The sequence below is a fragment of the Pan troglodytes genome, chromosome X (assembly GCF_028858775.2).
Source record: "Pan troglodytes isolate AG18354 chromosome X, NHGRI_mPanTro3-v2.0_pri, whole genome shotgun sequence".
Lineage (NCBI taxonomy): Eukaryota > Metazoa > Chordata > Mammalia > Primates > Hominidae > Pan > Pan troglodytes.
The window spans coordinates 66786232-66802832 of record NC_072421.2 but is presented as its reverse complement, the minus strand read 5'-3'; the positions used below and the strand labels follow the sequence as shown (position 1 = coordinate 66802832).

Below are 16601 nucleotides of genomic sequence, written 5' to 3'. Positions count from 1 at the left end.
GACATAGGACTTGTATCCAGAATATATGAAGAACTCTTAAGACTCAACAGTAAAACAAAACAAACAATCCAGTGAGAAAATGGGCAAAAGACATGAAGAGACATTTCACCACAGAGGATCTACAGATGGCAAATAAGCACATGAAAAGTTAGTCAACATCATCAGTGCAAATTAAAACCACAATAAGTTATCGCTACATAGTTATCAATTGGCCTAAAAAAGTGACAATAAAAAATGCTAGTGAGAATGCAGAGACTGGGTCACTCGTACATTGCCGCTGGAGATGTAAAATGGTACAGTAATTCTACACAAGAGTTTGGTAGTTTCTTATAAAAATTAAGTGAGCAACTACCATATGACCTAGCAGTTGCACTCAGACATTGATACCAGAGAATTTAAAATTAATGTTTACACAAAAATTTGTACGTGAATGTTTATAGCAGCTTTCTTTGTAATAGCCCAAAACTGGAAACAGCCCAGATGTCTTTCAACGAGCGGCTGGCTAACTGGTACATCCATACCACAGAATACTACTCAGCAATAAAAAGGAACAAACATACATGCAACAGCTTGGATGAATCTTTAGAGAATTATGCTAAGTCAAAAAACTAATACCACATGGTTATGTAGTGTGTGACTCCATTATATAACATTCTTGAAATGACAAACTTTTGGAAATGAAAAGATTAGTGGTTGCCAGGGTTTAAAGAGGAGGTGGGAGCAGGAAGGAAGTGGGCATAGCTATAAAAGGCAATAGGAGGGATTCTTGTGATGGAACTGTTCTGGAACTTTATTATTTATTTATTTATTTATTGAGACAGGATCTCGCCGTTTTGCCCAGGCTAGAGTGCAGTGGCATGATCACAGCTCACTGTGACCTCTCGAGCTCAAGCCATCCTCCTGCCTCAGGCTCCCAAGTAGCTGGGACTACAGGCATGCAGCACCACACCCAGCTATTTTTTTTTTTTTTTTTTGAGAGTGAGTCTCGCTCTTTCGCCCAGGCTGGAGTGCAGTGGTGTGATCTCAGCTCACTGCAACCTCCACCTCCCAGGTTCAAGCCATTCTCCTGCCTCAGCCTCCCAAGTAGCTGGGATTACAGGCACTTGCCAACATGCCCAGCTAATTTTTGTATTTTTAGTACAGACAAGGTTTCACCGTGTTTGCCAGGCTGGTCTCAAACTCCTGACCTCAGGTGATCTGCCTGCCTTGGCCTCCCAAAGTGCTTGGATTACAGGCAACCCAGCTATTTTTTTTTTTTTCTAAATTTTTTGTAGATACAAGACCTTGCTATTTTGCCCAGGCTTGTCTTAAACTCCTAGACTCAAGCGATCCTCCTGCCTCAGTCTCCCAAAGTGCTAGGATTACAGGCATGAGCTCAGCCTGTTCTGCAACTTGACTGAATCAATGTCAACATCCTGGTTGTAATACCGTACTGTATTTTTGCAAGATATTAACATTGGGAGAAACTTGGCAAAGGATACAATATATCTCTGTATTATTTCTTACAACTGCATGTGAATCTACAATTATCACAAAAAAAGCATGATTTAAAATATTAGCTGGCCAGGCACAGTGGCTCACACCTATAACCCTAGCACTTTGGGAGGCCAAAGTGGGAGGATCATGTTACCCCAGGAGTTTGAGCTTACAGTGAGCTATGACTGCACCACTACACTCCAGCCTGGGTGACAGAGCTAGACCCTGTCTCAAAATAAAATAAAGTAAAATAAAATATTAACAAATGGAGTCCAGCAAAATATTAAAAGAATAATTCATTACGACCAGATGAGTTTTAATCCAGGAATTCAAGGGTGGTTTAACAATCAAAAACCAATCATTGTAATTCACCTAACAGTAAAAAGGAGAAAAATCATGATAAATGCGTAAAAAGCATTTTACAAAATTTAACACACATTCATGATAAAAGTCTCAACACATTAGGAACAGAAGGGAGCTTCCTCAACCTGGCAAAGGGCATCTATGAAAACCTTCAGCAAACAACATACTTCATTGTGAATTTTTTTTTTTTTTGAGATGGGGTCTTGCTCTGTCACCCAGGCTGGAATGCAGTTGTATGATCTTGACTCCTGCAACTTCCTCCTCTCGGGTTCAAGTGATTCTCCTGCCTCAGCCTCCCGAGTAGCTGGGACTACAGGCATGCGCCACCACAGCTGGCTGATTTTTTTGTTTGTTTGTTTTTGTATTTTTAGTAGAGATGGGGTTTCACCATGTTGGCCAGGCTGGTCTTGACTGGTCTTGAACTCCTGATCTCAGGTGATCCACTTGCCTCAGCCCTCCAAAGTGCTGGGATTACAGGTTTGAGTCACCGTGCTGGGCCTTCATTGTGAAATAGTGAAGCTTCCACATAGTGAGACTGGGTACAAGACAAGATGCCCACTATCACCATTTCCATTCAACATTGTGCTGGAGGTTCTAATCAGTGCAATAAGGCAAGCAAAAGAAATAAAAGATTGGAAAAGATGAAGTAAAATTGCCATTATTTGCATTCGACATGATTGTGTACATAGAAAATCCAAAGACTATTGACAAAATAATAAAACTCATAAGTGAATTTAACCAGATCACTGGATAGAAAGTCGATATGCAAAGATTCATTATATTTCCATATAGCAGCAAAAAATAGAAAAATGAGGTTTTAAGAACCTTATCATTTGTAATGGCATAAATATGAAATAGGAATAAATCTAATGAAGAATGTGAAAAATCTTGACACCAATAACTATAAAACGTTATGGAGAGAAATAAAGGAGACATAAATAAATTAAGGGATAAACCATATCTGTGATTTAGAAAAATTAATATTCCCAAGAAGTCAGTTCTCTCCAAATTAATCCATACAGTCAATGTGATTTCATGCAAAAATCCCAGCAAGTGCTTTTTTAAATTGAAAATGGTCAAATTGGTTCTAAAATTCAGATGGGAATGCAAAGGGCCAGGAATTTCCCAGGTAATCTTAAAAGAGAAGAATATAGCTGGAGAACTCTTACTACCAGATATCAAGACATAGAAAGCTATAGTAGTTAAGACATTGTGGTACTGGCACAAGGATATAGAAACTGCCAAATGGAAAGAAGAGAAAATTCAAACACAAAGCCACACATATATGATTACTTAATTTATGACAAAAATGACACTGCAGTACATTGTAGGTTCTTTTTTAAAAAAATAAATAAATAAATGGTGCTGGATCAGTTGGATAGCCATAGGGAAACAAAAATCTGTATCTTGACCCTGCCTCACACCATACACAGAAGTCAGTTCCAGATAGATTGCAAACATAAATGTGAAAGGCAACACAATAAAGCTTTTAGAAGAAAATATAGGAGAACAACTTTGTCCCCTTGGAGTATACAAATATTTCTCTAAAAATGCTAACCATGAAAAGGAAATTTGATAATTTGGACTATATTAAAATAAAAACATACTGGTCATCAAAAGGTTATGGTAGGAGAATGAAAAGACAACCCACGGAATGTGAGAAAATATTTGCAATAGATATATCTGACAAAGGAGTCATAATTCAGAATGTATTATGCAACCCAATAGAAAAATGTGCAAAGGACTTTGACAGGCACTTCACAAAAATAGAATATCAAGATAGACAATAAATATATGAAGAGGTGCTCCACTTAGTCAAAAAGAAAATGTAAATTAAAACCGTAATGAGATGTCATCATCAACACACTAGAATGAATAAAATGAAAGAAAATACAAATGCCCAAATATTGGTGAAGATGAGAGTCACCAAAACTCTCATGCACTGCTGGCAGGAGTGTAAATTGGTACAACCCTTTGGCAAACTATGAGGCAATATCTGTGAAAGTTGAATGTATGCTTACCCATGAACCAGCAATTCCATTTGGAAAGACACGCACACAGATGTTTATAACAGCTGTATATGTAACAGCCAAACCGTTGAAATTACTCCTAGGTCCCAGAATTATGGTGGCCTTGGCAGCTGTGTGGAGGCAGAACTAGGGGTGGTGAGACAGAAGACATGGTCACAAGAGGTGGTTGTGGAAGGAGCTGGGTGAGAAATGGTGGTCGAAAGGACTGGGGCCATGGCAGTAGGTGGGGGTGTTGGAGAGGCCTGGGGGCGGGAGAGGAAGGAGGTAGAGGCCACATAATTAGAAATAGACTGGATGTGGGAGGTGGGGGGAAGCCAGAGCCAGGGCCTGAGCTCCTGGGAGGATGGCTGCACCATTCGTTCAGGAAAAGAAGCAAGGAGGACGAGGAGGCATGGGTGGGAATGGAGAAGCAGTTTGGTTTGGTGTGCAGTAGGTCTGAGGTGCTGGTGAGACGAGAGGAGGAGGCCATGCAAGGATGGGTGACACTCTCTAGCCCCTACTCATCCACCCTTAAGTCACCAGAGAGTATCGGGTAGATGCCACAGAGAGAAGAGAGGTAAGCTGGAAGATAGAGGGCCTCTGGCCTTTGGCTTGATCCCAGGCTGCATGGAATGCAGATGGAACACCAAACATCAAGACCAGTGTGCTGCTCTTTAAGCCCTGTCCCCTGCCACTGCTGGGTGGGCGCCTCTACCTTTCCAGACCTCAGGTCTCTGTCGGTTCCTTGGGTTCTCTAGACTGGGTTTTTGGTACCAGCAAGGGTGGTCTCCTTCCTCTCTGCCCTTTCCCATGAGCCCTCACTGCCCAAGGAGACACTCCACTGACCTCCCTTTCTCCTGCCATCTAGGCTGCACTGTGTGGTCCTGCTCCCTAGAGAATCTGATCCATTCCCTCCCTCTTATTCCCTGCAAGGAGTAAATAATCACAAGATCTTCTAGCTTAGATTTCAGCGGTCACGTAAGTTAGAGCCTTCAGTGTGCAGATGGGGAAACTGAGGCTCAGAGATGGGAAAGAACTACTTATTGAAGGTTACTCAGAGAGAGCTAGGGTAGAAGCTGAGCCAGAACTCAGGCCTGTTAAAGCCCAGGCTTGGATTTCTTTTTCTTCTTTTTAGAAAAAGAAATCGAGAAATAGAAAAAAAAAAAAAAAACAGGGAGACAGATGGCAAAACAGAAAAAGCTACTGCACAGGGAGTCAGTAAGAGACAGAAACAAACTGAGAGCGAGAGCGAGCGAGTGAGTGAGCGAGCGAGAGAGAGAGAGAGAGAGATGTGAGAGACAGAGGGGAGAGGGAGCAAGAGAGAGTTGGGGTAGGGAGTAGAGAAAGAAAGGAAAGAAAGAAAGAGAGAAAGAAGAAAGAAAGAAGGAAAGAAAGAAAGAGAGAGAAAAAAAGAGAAGAAAAAGAGAAAAAAGAGAGAGGAAAGTAAAGAAAGAGGTTAGTAAGGCAGTAGATCAGGCTGCCTTCCTGCTCCTGCAGGGGCTGGTGGGAGCTGAGCCCATAGCCCTGTAAAAGGCAGAGATGGGTGGCCCCAGAAATTCTTACCTGCCAAACCCCATCAGCCCTCAGAGGCCCAAACCAGAACTGAGCAGTTGATCTAAACAGAAAACAAACAGAGCAAAATGAAAACACGCTGGCTGCCCCCAGGCTGCGGCTCTGTGCATTCATTGGCCCCTGGGAGGCCACTGGGAAAGCAAGGCACAGCTTTTGTAACCCTCCTCTCTCGGCGGCCCCCCCATCCCACAGCCACCCCCCACCAAGAGCCATAGACTCAGCTCTGTTCAAGATGCCATGGCAGGGAGGGGGCAGGGCTCTTGGGGCCTAGGAGGTGGGGCTGGTGAAGGCGGTGTGTTCCCTTGCCTTTGGCCTGGCAGAGAGACAGCAAGGCCGGTGGGGGGCTGATAGAGAGGGGAAGCGGTGGGGTGATAGAGTTCTGCCCCCTCCCTCACGCAGGGCTGGGGATTCCTAACCAGTCCTAAGCTTGTCTAGGGTGTGGTGAGGGTGAGCAGGCAAAAAGGGGGCACATTGAACACCTACCATGAGTACAGTGTATCACTCTTGGTCTCCATCGGGCTCTGGAGCTAGAAATGATGAAGAAAGTTTCAGTTTACATCTTACTTATTGTTAATAACAATGACACAAGTGATAACTAGTAAGGGTCTTGTGCTTTGCAGATACAAACTACCCACAGGCAAACTCACTGAATCCTCAAAACCCTACTGTGCAGTACTGTGATTAGCTCTATTTCACAGAAGGGGAGACTGAGGCTCAGGGAGGTGAATCAGCTTGGCACACAGCTGGGAAGGGGTTGAGCTTGGAGAGCTGAGAGCAAGTCAGTGGACTCTGGGTTGAGATGTAATGACCAGAGCCAGTGTTCAACGTGGGAAAGTACCTCTCTAAACCCAGGGACATTGCCCAGCCCTAGAAACTTCTCATGTTATCCCAGGGAGTAGCAGAGGCAAGCAGTGTGTACAGGGGAAGCCAGGAGAGGGGACTCAGAAGAAGTGACCTGGGGAGGTGGCAGGGTGTTCTGGGGTGGGACCACTCCAAGATCCAGGGAGGTGCTCAGTGGCTGGAACTCCCTCAAGGATTGAAGTTGAGGAGGCTCAGACAAAAACATGTCATCAACAAATATTTATTATTGAGCACTTATGGTGGTAGAGGTCAAAACACAGGCTCTGGAGCCACACTGCCTGGGTTCAAATCCCAGTTTCACTACTCACTGTGTGACCTCGGTATAGTTCTTTAACTTCTCTGTCCCAGTTTCCTGATCTGTATGTTGGGGATAATGATAGTAACTACCTCAAATAGTTTGTGATCAAATTTTTTTATTCTAAGTAATGCAGCTGCAAGAGCGCCTGGCACATGGTAAGCCTCAAATATTAGCTCCTGATGTCCTTGTCATTATTGTGGTCATTTGCCTGGCCTGCCCTGAGCACTAGGATAGTATTGGCGAGCCAAAGCAGCTGTGGTTCCTGTCCTCATGGAGCTCTGAGTCTGGCAGGGAAGGTAGCCATTCATCACAAAGTAACACAACAAAAGAAAAACTGCAACAGTGAGAAGTGCCATGGAGGAGAGGTCCATGGTGCCATGAGAGTACAAAATGAAAAAATGTGTCCCAGCCAGGAACATATGTGGACGTTTCCTTGAGGAAGATACACTTGAGCTGTGTTCTAAAGTCGAAGTAGGAGTCAAATAACAGAAAAAGAGAAGGAAGATCAACTCGGGAAGAGGGCACAGCATGTGCAAAGGCCCAGAGGCAGGAGGGAGCTTGGGAGTTTAGTACAAGATGTGGTTGGAGAGGTACGCAGGGGCTAGATCAAGGCAGACCCTGTAATTTGTGGTCAGGAGTCTTGTCTTTTTCTTAAGAACAAAGGGAAGCCAGTGGAGGATTTTAAGGATGGAGTAACATGATCAGAAAAAGACAGGGCCAAATCCTAGGTTGAGACAGGTCTCTGGCTGTGAGGTGGAGAGAAAGGCCACATAGAGCAGGATGGGTAGAGGCTGGGTTGCAGTCTTGGCCCTGCCGTTGGCTCCCTTGATGCACGGCCTTGAGCAAGTCCCTTTTCATCTCTGGGCTTCAGTTTTCATCATATACCAAATGGTCTCTGAAACCTACTTCAGGGGCCATCTTGTCCTTCTTTGTCTACTCTAGGTCTCTATCCCCCATTAAGAGGGGAAGAGGGCAGAGAAGAGATTCTGAATGCAGCACAGCCCCCTCTCCTGTCTTCTTCTTCCCTACACCTCCACAATGTGTTCCCGGCCCCATGTTCAGGCTCTGTGGGAAGGCTCTCTCCTCCTCTTCATCCACCCCTGCTTGGAGCATCCCTGTCAGCCTCAGGACATTATGGGATGGGTCCACCCAAGCCCGGGACTGAGGGAGGCTCAGGGACCCCCATAGTGGTTGCTGGTAACGCTGGAAAGCCCAGAACCACAGGCAGCTGGGAGAAGCTACCCCCGCCAGGATGATGGAGTGGGTGTGACATAAATTTCTCAGGACAGGCAGCAAAAAACATTTACAGCCCCTCCTTGCTGAGTCTGGTTCCAATCAGGCCCCTGGCCGGCCCGCTCCCTACACCCGCCACACTGGGCTGGCTCCTCCAAAAGCCAGAGTCATTTAGGGCTTTTGTCTTTTCTCCTCCTCTCCCTACTGTTTAAGAAACATTCACAAAGACATACATACATATAGGGCCCCTGCTCTTGTGGGGCCTCTGTGTACCCCCATGAGTGTACACATACACACTTATCCATACACACATGTGGCCCCCCCCGGGGTTCGGTATACCCACACACATATACAGACTAACAGATACACACACATACACACACACACACACATGCACGCACGCACACACCACATTCAGACTGGAGACTGGCCTTGGGTGGGCTGAGGAAGGCCATAACCTCAATTGCCAGCCATAAGCCACAGAGAGCAACATCCCCTCAGGTTAGGCACCGAAGGACCCAGGAAATGCCTTCCTGCAGGAACAGTTCCCAGGTCGCTCCTCTCCTGCTCCTCCTCCCAGCAATCCCTGGCTGCCATGGCAATGGCCTGCCAGGTCTGCCTTGGGAAAGCCCAGGAATGCCTTTTCTGAGGTGGAGTTAGGCTCTGGCCAGGCGGGGAGCGGGCCCTGAGGGAAGCAGAGGCTAACTGAGGGTGCCTTAGAGGGTAAACTGGACAGGCACAGGAGCCCCATCTCCCTCTCAGCCCAGGGCCCCAGAGGCCTTGGGCAAGCCCTACTCCAGCTCTGTGTTGCCCTCTTCCCCAGGCTTCTCTGGTACTCCACCCTGTTCCTACCCTCAGCTCAGACCACCAAATGCCTCACCCTGCCACCCAAGAAGTATCTGTTTCTCTTGATCCGAGCTGAACAAACTTCCTTTCACGGGCCTCTCTTGCCTACCTGAATGCTGAAGCCATTTGGTTCCTCCCGGAGAAGCCAGAAGGGGCTCTCTTGTTTACTCAGAACGCATGGGTCCAGTCATTTCACACCAGATCCCTGAAGTCAGGCCCGGCTTCTTTCCACAGCAATGGTCTCACACACGTGGGAAGGCTGGCGTCGGCAGAGAGGGAGAAGTTACTCCATGCACAATTTGGTGAGGATTTGGGGGCTAAGGGAATCCATTAACCTTTTTGCTTCTTTTTCCCCTAGAACAATCTGAATAGTGGTCCTGAAAGAACCTTAAAAAATAAGCCGCTTTATGTGGGAGAGTATCATCTTCACCCCTTGCCTGGAGGCAGGATGATGCCATGTTATGAATGTGTGTTTAGGGAAGCCAGACCTGGGTTCAAATTCCTCATCATTCTTTACCAGCTGTGTGAACTTGGGCAATTAAGTTGAACATATTGATGGGTTTCTTCTCAAGATCTAACATGCCCAGAACATGGTCCACACTAAATACTCAAGAAATGCTCAATCTAGTTGCTTCACACTAACTCTGCCCCGCTGAAATGGACAGGCCTAGGGAGGGGGCAGAAGGAGGAAGGGAACTGATGTTCATTACATTCATTACTTTATTTAACACTCCTTGCTCCTGGTTGAGGTATTTACTATTAGGATCTCTGAGTTGAAACCTGCTCTCTCTAGCTCCTGAGCTCACACCAGGACATCATCCCATGCTGGAGGGATGGTGGCGGTGGGGGTAGGTCTTTTAACCCTGGTTTTGAGAGTGCTGCAGGCTAGTGCGAGAGGTGTTGTCAAGACCCCACCTCCAGCTGCCCCCTTCCTTGGGGGAAGTTGAGCAGACCAGCTGGCTGCCAGAGCCCGGCCACAAGCTGCCTCCAGAGTGACTTGGTGGACAACTTTATGAGGCAGAAAATCCAGCATCCACCTCTGGGAGCAGCAGCAGCAAAGTAGTTGACTTGGCTTTGAGTCATGCTCTTGCCCAGATAACACAGAGCCCAGAGCACACCTGGCCCCAGGCATTTTTCAGCTTCCTTAGGCAGGGAAGCCTCTGAGAAGCCTCCAGGGAGGCAGATTTCAGCTGAGCATAAGCAAAGTCAGAGGTCTGCAAGGGTGGAACCAGTTACCTGGCAAGGAGTGAGTTCTCTATCACCACAGGTGTGTGAGCAGAGGCTGCCTAACACCCAGAAAGCTGGCTAGAGAAGGGGTTAAAGCCTTCACCTAGGACAGCGGTTTCTGGCCTGGAAGTGGCCCAAAAAAGAGACCCATGAAATTAAAGGCCTTCCTGAAATCATGTGCAACACTTTGTTTGCTGTGTACTTTTATAGGAAATGGGCTCGTTGCTTTCACAAAGTTGTTGAAGAGCATGCACTCCCCAGTGTACTTACACAGATAAGGAAATGGAGCCTTGGAGAGGGAAAAGTACTGACTCAGAATCTCTCAGCTTCCTAACCAGCTCACGATTCCACCCTGTTTTCTACTATACAAACTGCATTCCCATCCTGTGTAGGTGTCTCTTGATTCTCATGACAGCCTAGTGAAATGGATCACTGTTCTTGTCATTTTCCAGAGAAGGATTCTGGGGCCCAGAGAAGGGAAGGGCCTTGCTTGGGTCACACAGACAGTTAGAGGACAAGCCAGGACAAGATCCCAGGCATCCTATCAATTATTTTTCCCAAACTCCATTTTGTTCTTGCCTTCCAGAGGGCCAAGAAGCAAAGCTGCCTACAGTGGGATCTGCTGCTCCTCCTCCAGCCTGCAAGAGAGCTCATAGCACCCTCTTGCCCGCTTCTTGCTCCCCATATTCTGGGGACCAGCCTCCACATCCCACCCCGCAGGCCTTGCTAAACATTCCTGGAATCTGGATTTGGAACAGTGGCCAGGGCATGGCATGAAGAGGGCACGAGAAGGCACAGAGCTGCAGTTACTCCTCCCCTCCAGAGAGCTTCCATTTTTACTTGAACCAGCTTGCAGCCAGGTATGACCCCAGGAAAGCTGGGTGGCTGATGCTTGCACCCACACAGAAGTGCTTGTGACCTGTGTAAGCAGTGGTCAAGCCAGGAAAAGATGGGGCAGTGGCCTCTGCAGAGTAAAGAGGGCCCAGGGCCAAGGTAAGGAGGTCAGCCCCTTTCTAGACAATGCCACCTCTCTGTTACAGTTGAAAACAACAAATCTCTGTAGAATCTTCGGGGACAGGGGCCTGAAGATAAATGTCCCCCTCCACATCCCCCTTGGTGATGTCCCTGAGATGGGGCTGGTAGGCAAAGCCAGCCCACTGCCAGCCTCTGCTATTCCAGGGATGGACAGTAGAGGTGAGCGTCCAGCTAGCAACGTAGGCTTTCCCTGCAAGGGACAAAGGCCAGTAGGTGGGGAGGTGGGGCATTAGCCATGAGGCATATCAAGCAGGAGAGGGCAGGCCCTGAGCGGTGGGCTGTGGCCAGACAGGATAGGCCAAGAGAAGATCACAAAGACCCCAAGACCTGCAGTGCCACATAAAAACTGGCTGCTCATAGAGCTGTCTCCAGCTGGGCCAAGGAGGCCCTGTAAGCCACAGTACCCTTCGATTTTTCTTAACAAAGCTTATCCCTGTGCATTTTTGTTCTGATTATAAAAGTCAAACATACTCATAGTGGAGAATCTGGAGAATGACAATTACAAAGAAGAAAATTACCAACTGTGTGATGTTGAGCAAGTCACTTCACCTCTCTCCACTTCTGTCTCCTCATCTGCAAAATGGGGATAATATGGTATTTCTCCTGTAGGATAGATATAAGGAGTAAGTGTATATAAATATATGTAAAGTGCTGAGAAAAGCGCTATACAAGTGTTAGCTTTTATTATTATAATCCACTATAATCCCACCACCTAGAGTCAGACACTGTTAACAATTGGTTAATTTCCTTCTAGTCTTTTTATTTGAACGTTTACTGTTAGTAAAAACAAAAAATCAGGATCATGCTGTATCTATGACTTGGTATTCTTCATATTTTAACTTAACGTTATAGCATGAGCAAATTTTTCCTCCATAATATCCTTATAAATTGTAGATAATTGTATGTATTTAATTTTCTTATGTTGGACATTTAGCTTATTACTGTTTTTATGAATTGCTTTTACATATATTTTAATCCAAATTTGCAGATATTTCTTTAGTGTCAGTTCCTGTAAGGGTAATTATTGAGTCACAATGTATACCTGTTTTTAAGGGTCTTGATATTTCCAAATTGCCTGCCAAAAAGGCTATACCAATTTACACTTCCACCAGCAGTACATGAGATTGCCCATCTCACCGCAACCTTGGCCACTATTTTAAATTTTTGCTAAATTGATGCACAAAATGTATATCCTTTGTATTCCAACTGGTTGGAGTCAGGAATGGGACAGAATACCATGACAAGGACTGTTAAGTGGGTTCAGCCCTGTTGGTTAGAGTGGCCCAGATATACTTCCTACCTGGAAAAGGAGTAAGAATGAAAGATATGGTTGTGTGGTCACTCTAAGAAACCAAGAAAAAAAGCCCTAGTGCTAGGGGAATGAGGCCCAAGAAGATGTGATTGCCAATCCTTAGAGTTGGCCAGAAGGCCTCCTCCAAAATATGTGTGGAGTCCCCCTGCATGGCAAGACAGGAATAATTGTAATGTAAATTGGGCTTTGGAAATGCAAATGTAAATTCAGAGCTGGATGCATTGACATGGCTTCTGAACACTGGAGGCCTGGGTATGTGACTCAGGGGTCCCTGGCTAAAAAGCAATCCTAGGAGCTTTCAGAGAAACAGAAGATGGGGCAGTCATATTGTACAGAGAGCAGCTGCGGCAGCTGTAGAAGTCAGGGCGGCCACTGGGAAAAAATCGTGGAGCCGGAAGGCTGGGAGGAGATACTGCTCAGGCATAGGCGGCTCCTGGGGTAGCGCAGGGCACTACGCAGGCCTCCCAGAACTGTGCAGGTACAAGCCGAGGGCTGGAGCTGAGGGCTAGACTTGAGGTGTAAACTCCCAGCCAAGGCAAGTCAAAGGCGCAGGAATCAGTGAGCGGAATGCCATGAAGATGCAGATTCATGTTATCACCAGACCACAACTCTGATTATTGAGCAGCGACTGTTTGCCATGCTCCTAAGATAGGAGGTCAATGGATAATACCTACTCTACATGTGGGAACTGAGGCACAGAATGCCCAAATAACATGTCCAAAGTTACAGACAGTCACTGGGAGAGCCAGAAGCTGAGTCCAGGGCTCTTTTTACTCAGGCCCCTTTAGGCAATGAGTTCGGCAATTGATTTCCTTGGGTAGAGTTGGTGGCAAGTTCTCCTCACTCTTGGCTTGAGTAGAGGAGTTTTCTTTGCCGGCCAGAGCCCCTGAAAGGATGTTATTTAAAGTACAGTAAAAAGTTGTTTGTATAGAAGCCCAGATGCAATAAAGCTAGAAAGAATGGGTTTAGATAGCAGCAGGAAGGACTTATGATAGACTCCAGGAAGAACCTCAAAGTACTTTATTGTATCTTTAGATACAATAGATAACCAGGAAGGCCAGGGTGACTGTCTCTGCTATTTTCAGCAGTTGTCCTTTCCCACACCTTTTCCTTTCCCTTTCCCAACATCTCATTGCCCCATAGTCCCTCATTGTGTGTGTTCATCAGAGGTGGTCTTGCCCACTACTAGCACACTCTGAGATCCTAGGACACTTGTGGCAATAGAACAGCTAGGATCCAGCTCAAGCCAGGAGTGGCCTGAAATTTTGTCACCCACACCCCTCACCAATCTCTGCCTGCGGGGCTCTCCATTTGACCCAGTGGCCTTCCCCACCAGCCAGAGTGTTGATCAGGGCAGCATCACAGAGAGTTAGGGGTGAAGACAGCAGAGTGGTGCAATGGAACAAGAATGGACTTGTGTTACACAGACTGCATCCCTGCTGTGCTACTACAGCTAGTTTGACCCTGAGCAGATGCATTCGCCTTCCTGGCCCTCACTTTATGACTGTAAAATGGAGGATGATAGTAACTATCCCATTGGGTTGCTGTGAGGATGCAAATGAGATTGTATATTTAGTTCATAAATGTGGCCAGAGCGCCTATGTTCTGCCAAGCCCAGTGCTAGGTAACTGGGGGAAGGGGGGCCACAGAAATGAACAGGAGGGCCAGTCCCTGTTCTCAAAGAGCTTTCAGTTATACTCACTTCCTCTTTCCCCTTCTGTGGGCAGATACTGAAAGCAACCTCTTCCCAGGCCAAGAATCTGGGTTTCCAGAAGCTCTTCCTCTCTCTTAGGGCAAGAAGGATGGGAAAGGGTCTTCCATCCTGCACTTGACCCTTTGCTGGACTCTTCTTTATTTACACATCAACAGATGATTGACAGGCCCCAAACCCAGTGCCTGAGTACTAGTCCTCCTTATTCATACCCACTGTTTCAGATTAACCCAACATCTCTTGTCCTCATGCCTAGAAAGCTCTCTATGGACACAGATAACGCCTCTTTATAGATGAGGAGACAGAGGCTCAGTCTTGTGAGGGAGGTGGCTCAAGGTCCCAAGACAGGTACGTGATGGAGGAAGGGTTAAAATCCAGATCCCGATGGACTGCAAAGGCCTTTCTCCTTCCTCTACACCACATGGTTGGGAGAGAGCTGGGACGTTGGGATTGTTCCTGAGGCTCTAGGCAACAACGGGGACAGCCAAGTCCAGGCCAGTCCAGGTGCTCACCCCAGGTGCTTCCTCACAAGCTTTTCCTCAGACGTCTTGTCTCTTCCCTTTGCGGAGTAAGGCTCAGAGGAAATGCCTCACCACTCTCCAGGCATGTGCTGGAGGCTGAGGACTGCTGTCTCATAGGGGTAGAAGGAGGGCTGGTAATCTCAGCACAGAGGAAAGCCCCTCCTAGAGCCAGTCTGGCCCTCTCGGCACCCTCTCAGACATTCTCTGGAGCTCTTGCCAAACCTCCCCTGCTTGGGTTTTTCCAGAGGTCCAGGGAAATTCCAGGAGTCAAGGACGTCAATGTTTCTGACATACACAGTCACAGCATCCCAAAAACGTACCTGGCTGATCACACTCAGCTACAGTCTCTCTTTTGAATATGGGTGTGTAAGCAGGCCTGCGCACGTACACACACATACACACATGCTATAAATGATGAGTCAATTCCACAAGCCTCCTGCAGAAGCCCATATCTTCTCATCCTGTTTACATTTCAGCGAGTCCCACCTCACGTTGCCCTGAGTGTGTGTACGGGTCACAGCAATGCTGAGAGCAGCGTGGGCCAAGTGCAAAACTGGAGCTTCCACCCCTCCTCCACTGGTTTCATGCTCCTTTTCTTTCCTTTTTCTGTTCCTCCTCCCAGACAGAGTTGCCTCCCTCTTCCAAAAGGCCACCCAAGCTTAGCCACCCCTCACCTCGACACACACATATCATCGTCCCAGGTCTCACTGTCACAAAGAATAAAGCTGAGAGCTGAGTCTGCTGGGGTGTGGGTGGCATCAGGCCCAGAGAGGTCACATGCAGCTGCCCCAGCTGGCAGGAACATTCTAGAGAAATGGGTGGAAGGAAGCATTTTAGGAGCAGTAGGCCAGGCCAGAGAGCCCTGTTGGGTACTACGGGCCCAGGCAAGAGGTCTACTTCAAGAAGATTCCATTAGGGAAGTAAGACAAGAGGCAGTGCAACATAGCGACTGAAAGCAGACTGGAGCCAGACTGCTATGTGACATGTGATAGTTACTTAATCTGTCTGTGCCTCATTTTCCCCATCTGTAAAATTGAGATAATAATAGCAACCTACCTCACAGGGTGGTTTTGAGGTCAAGTAAATGAATACATGCAAAATGCTTACACAGGGCCTGGCACAGAAAAGCACTACATATAAGTGGGGTTATCTTTTTTTTCTTTTTTTAATGAGATGGCGTTTCACTGTGTTGCCCAGGCTAGAGTGAAGTGGTGCAAACACAGCTCACTGCAGCCTCCACCTTCTTAGCTCAAGCTATCTTCCCACATAGCTGGGACCACAGGCATATGCCACCACATCTGGCTAATTTTTTTATTTTTTTGTAGAGACAGCGTCTTGCTATGTTGCTTAGGCTGGTCTTGAACTCCTGGGCTTAAATGGTTCACCTGCCTTGGCCTCCCAAAGCTCTGGGAATACAGGTGTGAGCCACTGAACCTGACTGGCTATCATTTTAAGGATCAAACTTATCAGTATTTCTCCATGACCCCCAGTCACTTACACAAACACACACACACACACACACACACACACAAAACCACTCGTATTCTCCTTCCTCTGCAGGTGTCAAATCAGCCTACAGATCTCCAAGCCAGTGCAGGCGGAGGCTGTATGACACAAGCAACCTCAGTCACCACTCATCCTCCATCTACTGGCCAGTCCCCCTCCAATAAATAAATTTCTGATTCTGACCCCCAGCCCAGGCCAAGGCTCACATTGGCTCATGAGAACTGCATGTGCATATCTCTTTACAAAGCTGTATCCAGTGATGTCATATTCATAGCTTGAATTCAGCCACTGTGGGAGTATTTATACCATGGCAATTGGCAACACTACAAATCAGAGATTTTTTTCCCCTCCCCGTGAGCAAGCTGTTAAATATTTACCAGCACAACATTACTTGTACCAACCTTTCATTTCTCCGCATTCCACCCTGGGGCCCTTCTCTACATGACACTTGCTCTTCTTCCAGACGCTAAATCCAACTGTAGCTGACTCCCTGCAGCAGCATTGCCCCATCTGATTAATATCCTGTGACTACTTCCTCTTGGAACCTCAAGGCCCACTGTTGACTGTGCCCCTGCCCTTTGGCACCAAACTTTGTCCACCAGGGAGCCCCCTTCACCGCTAGTCAGACCTA

General features: G+C 46.9%; 1 long non-coding RNA gene across 1 annotated transcript; it reads right to left on the bottom strand.

The window, feature by feature from the left end:
- Positions 1-1775: 1775 nt before the first annotated feature.
- On the bottom strand, positions 1776-11524 carry LOC129138864 (uncharacterized). The gene is made up of 6 exons (XR_008542099.2): positions 11439-11524; positions 8768-8917; positions 5904-5947; positions 5412-5463; positions 3861-3995; positions 1776-2433 (listed from the first exon to the last, which is right to left on the bottom strand). It is a non-coding gene; the product is annotated as an uncharacterized LOC129138864 (long non-coding RNA).
- Positions 11525-16601: the final 5077 nt, after the last annotated feature.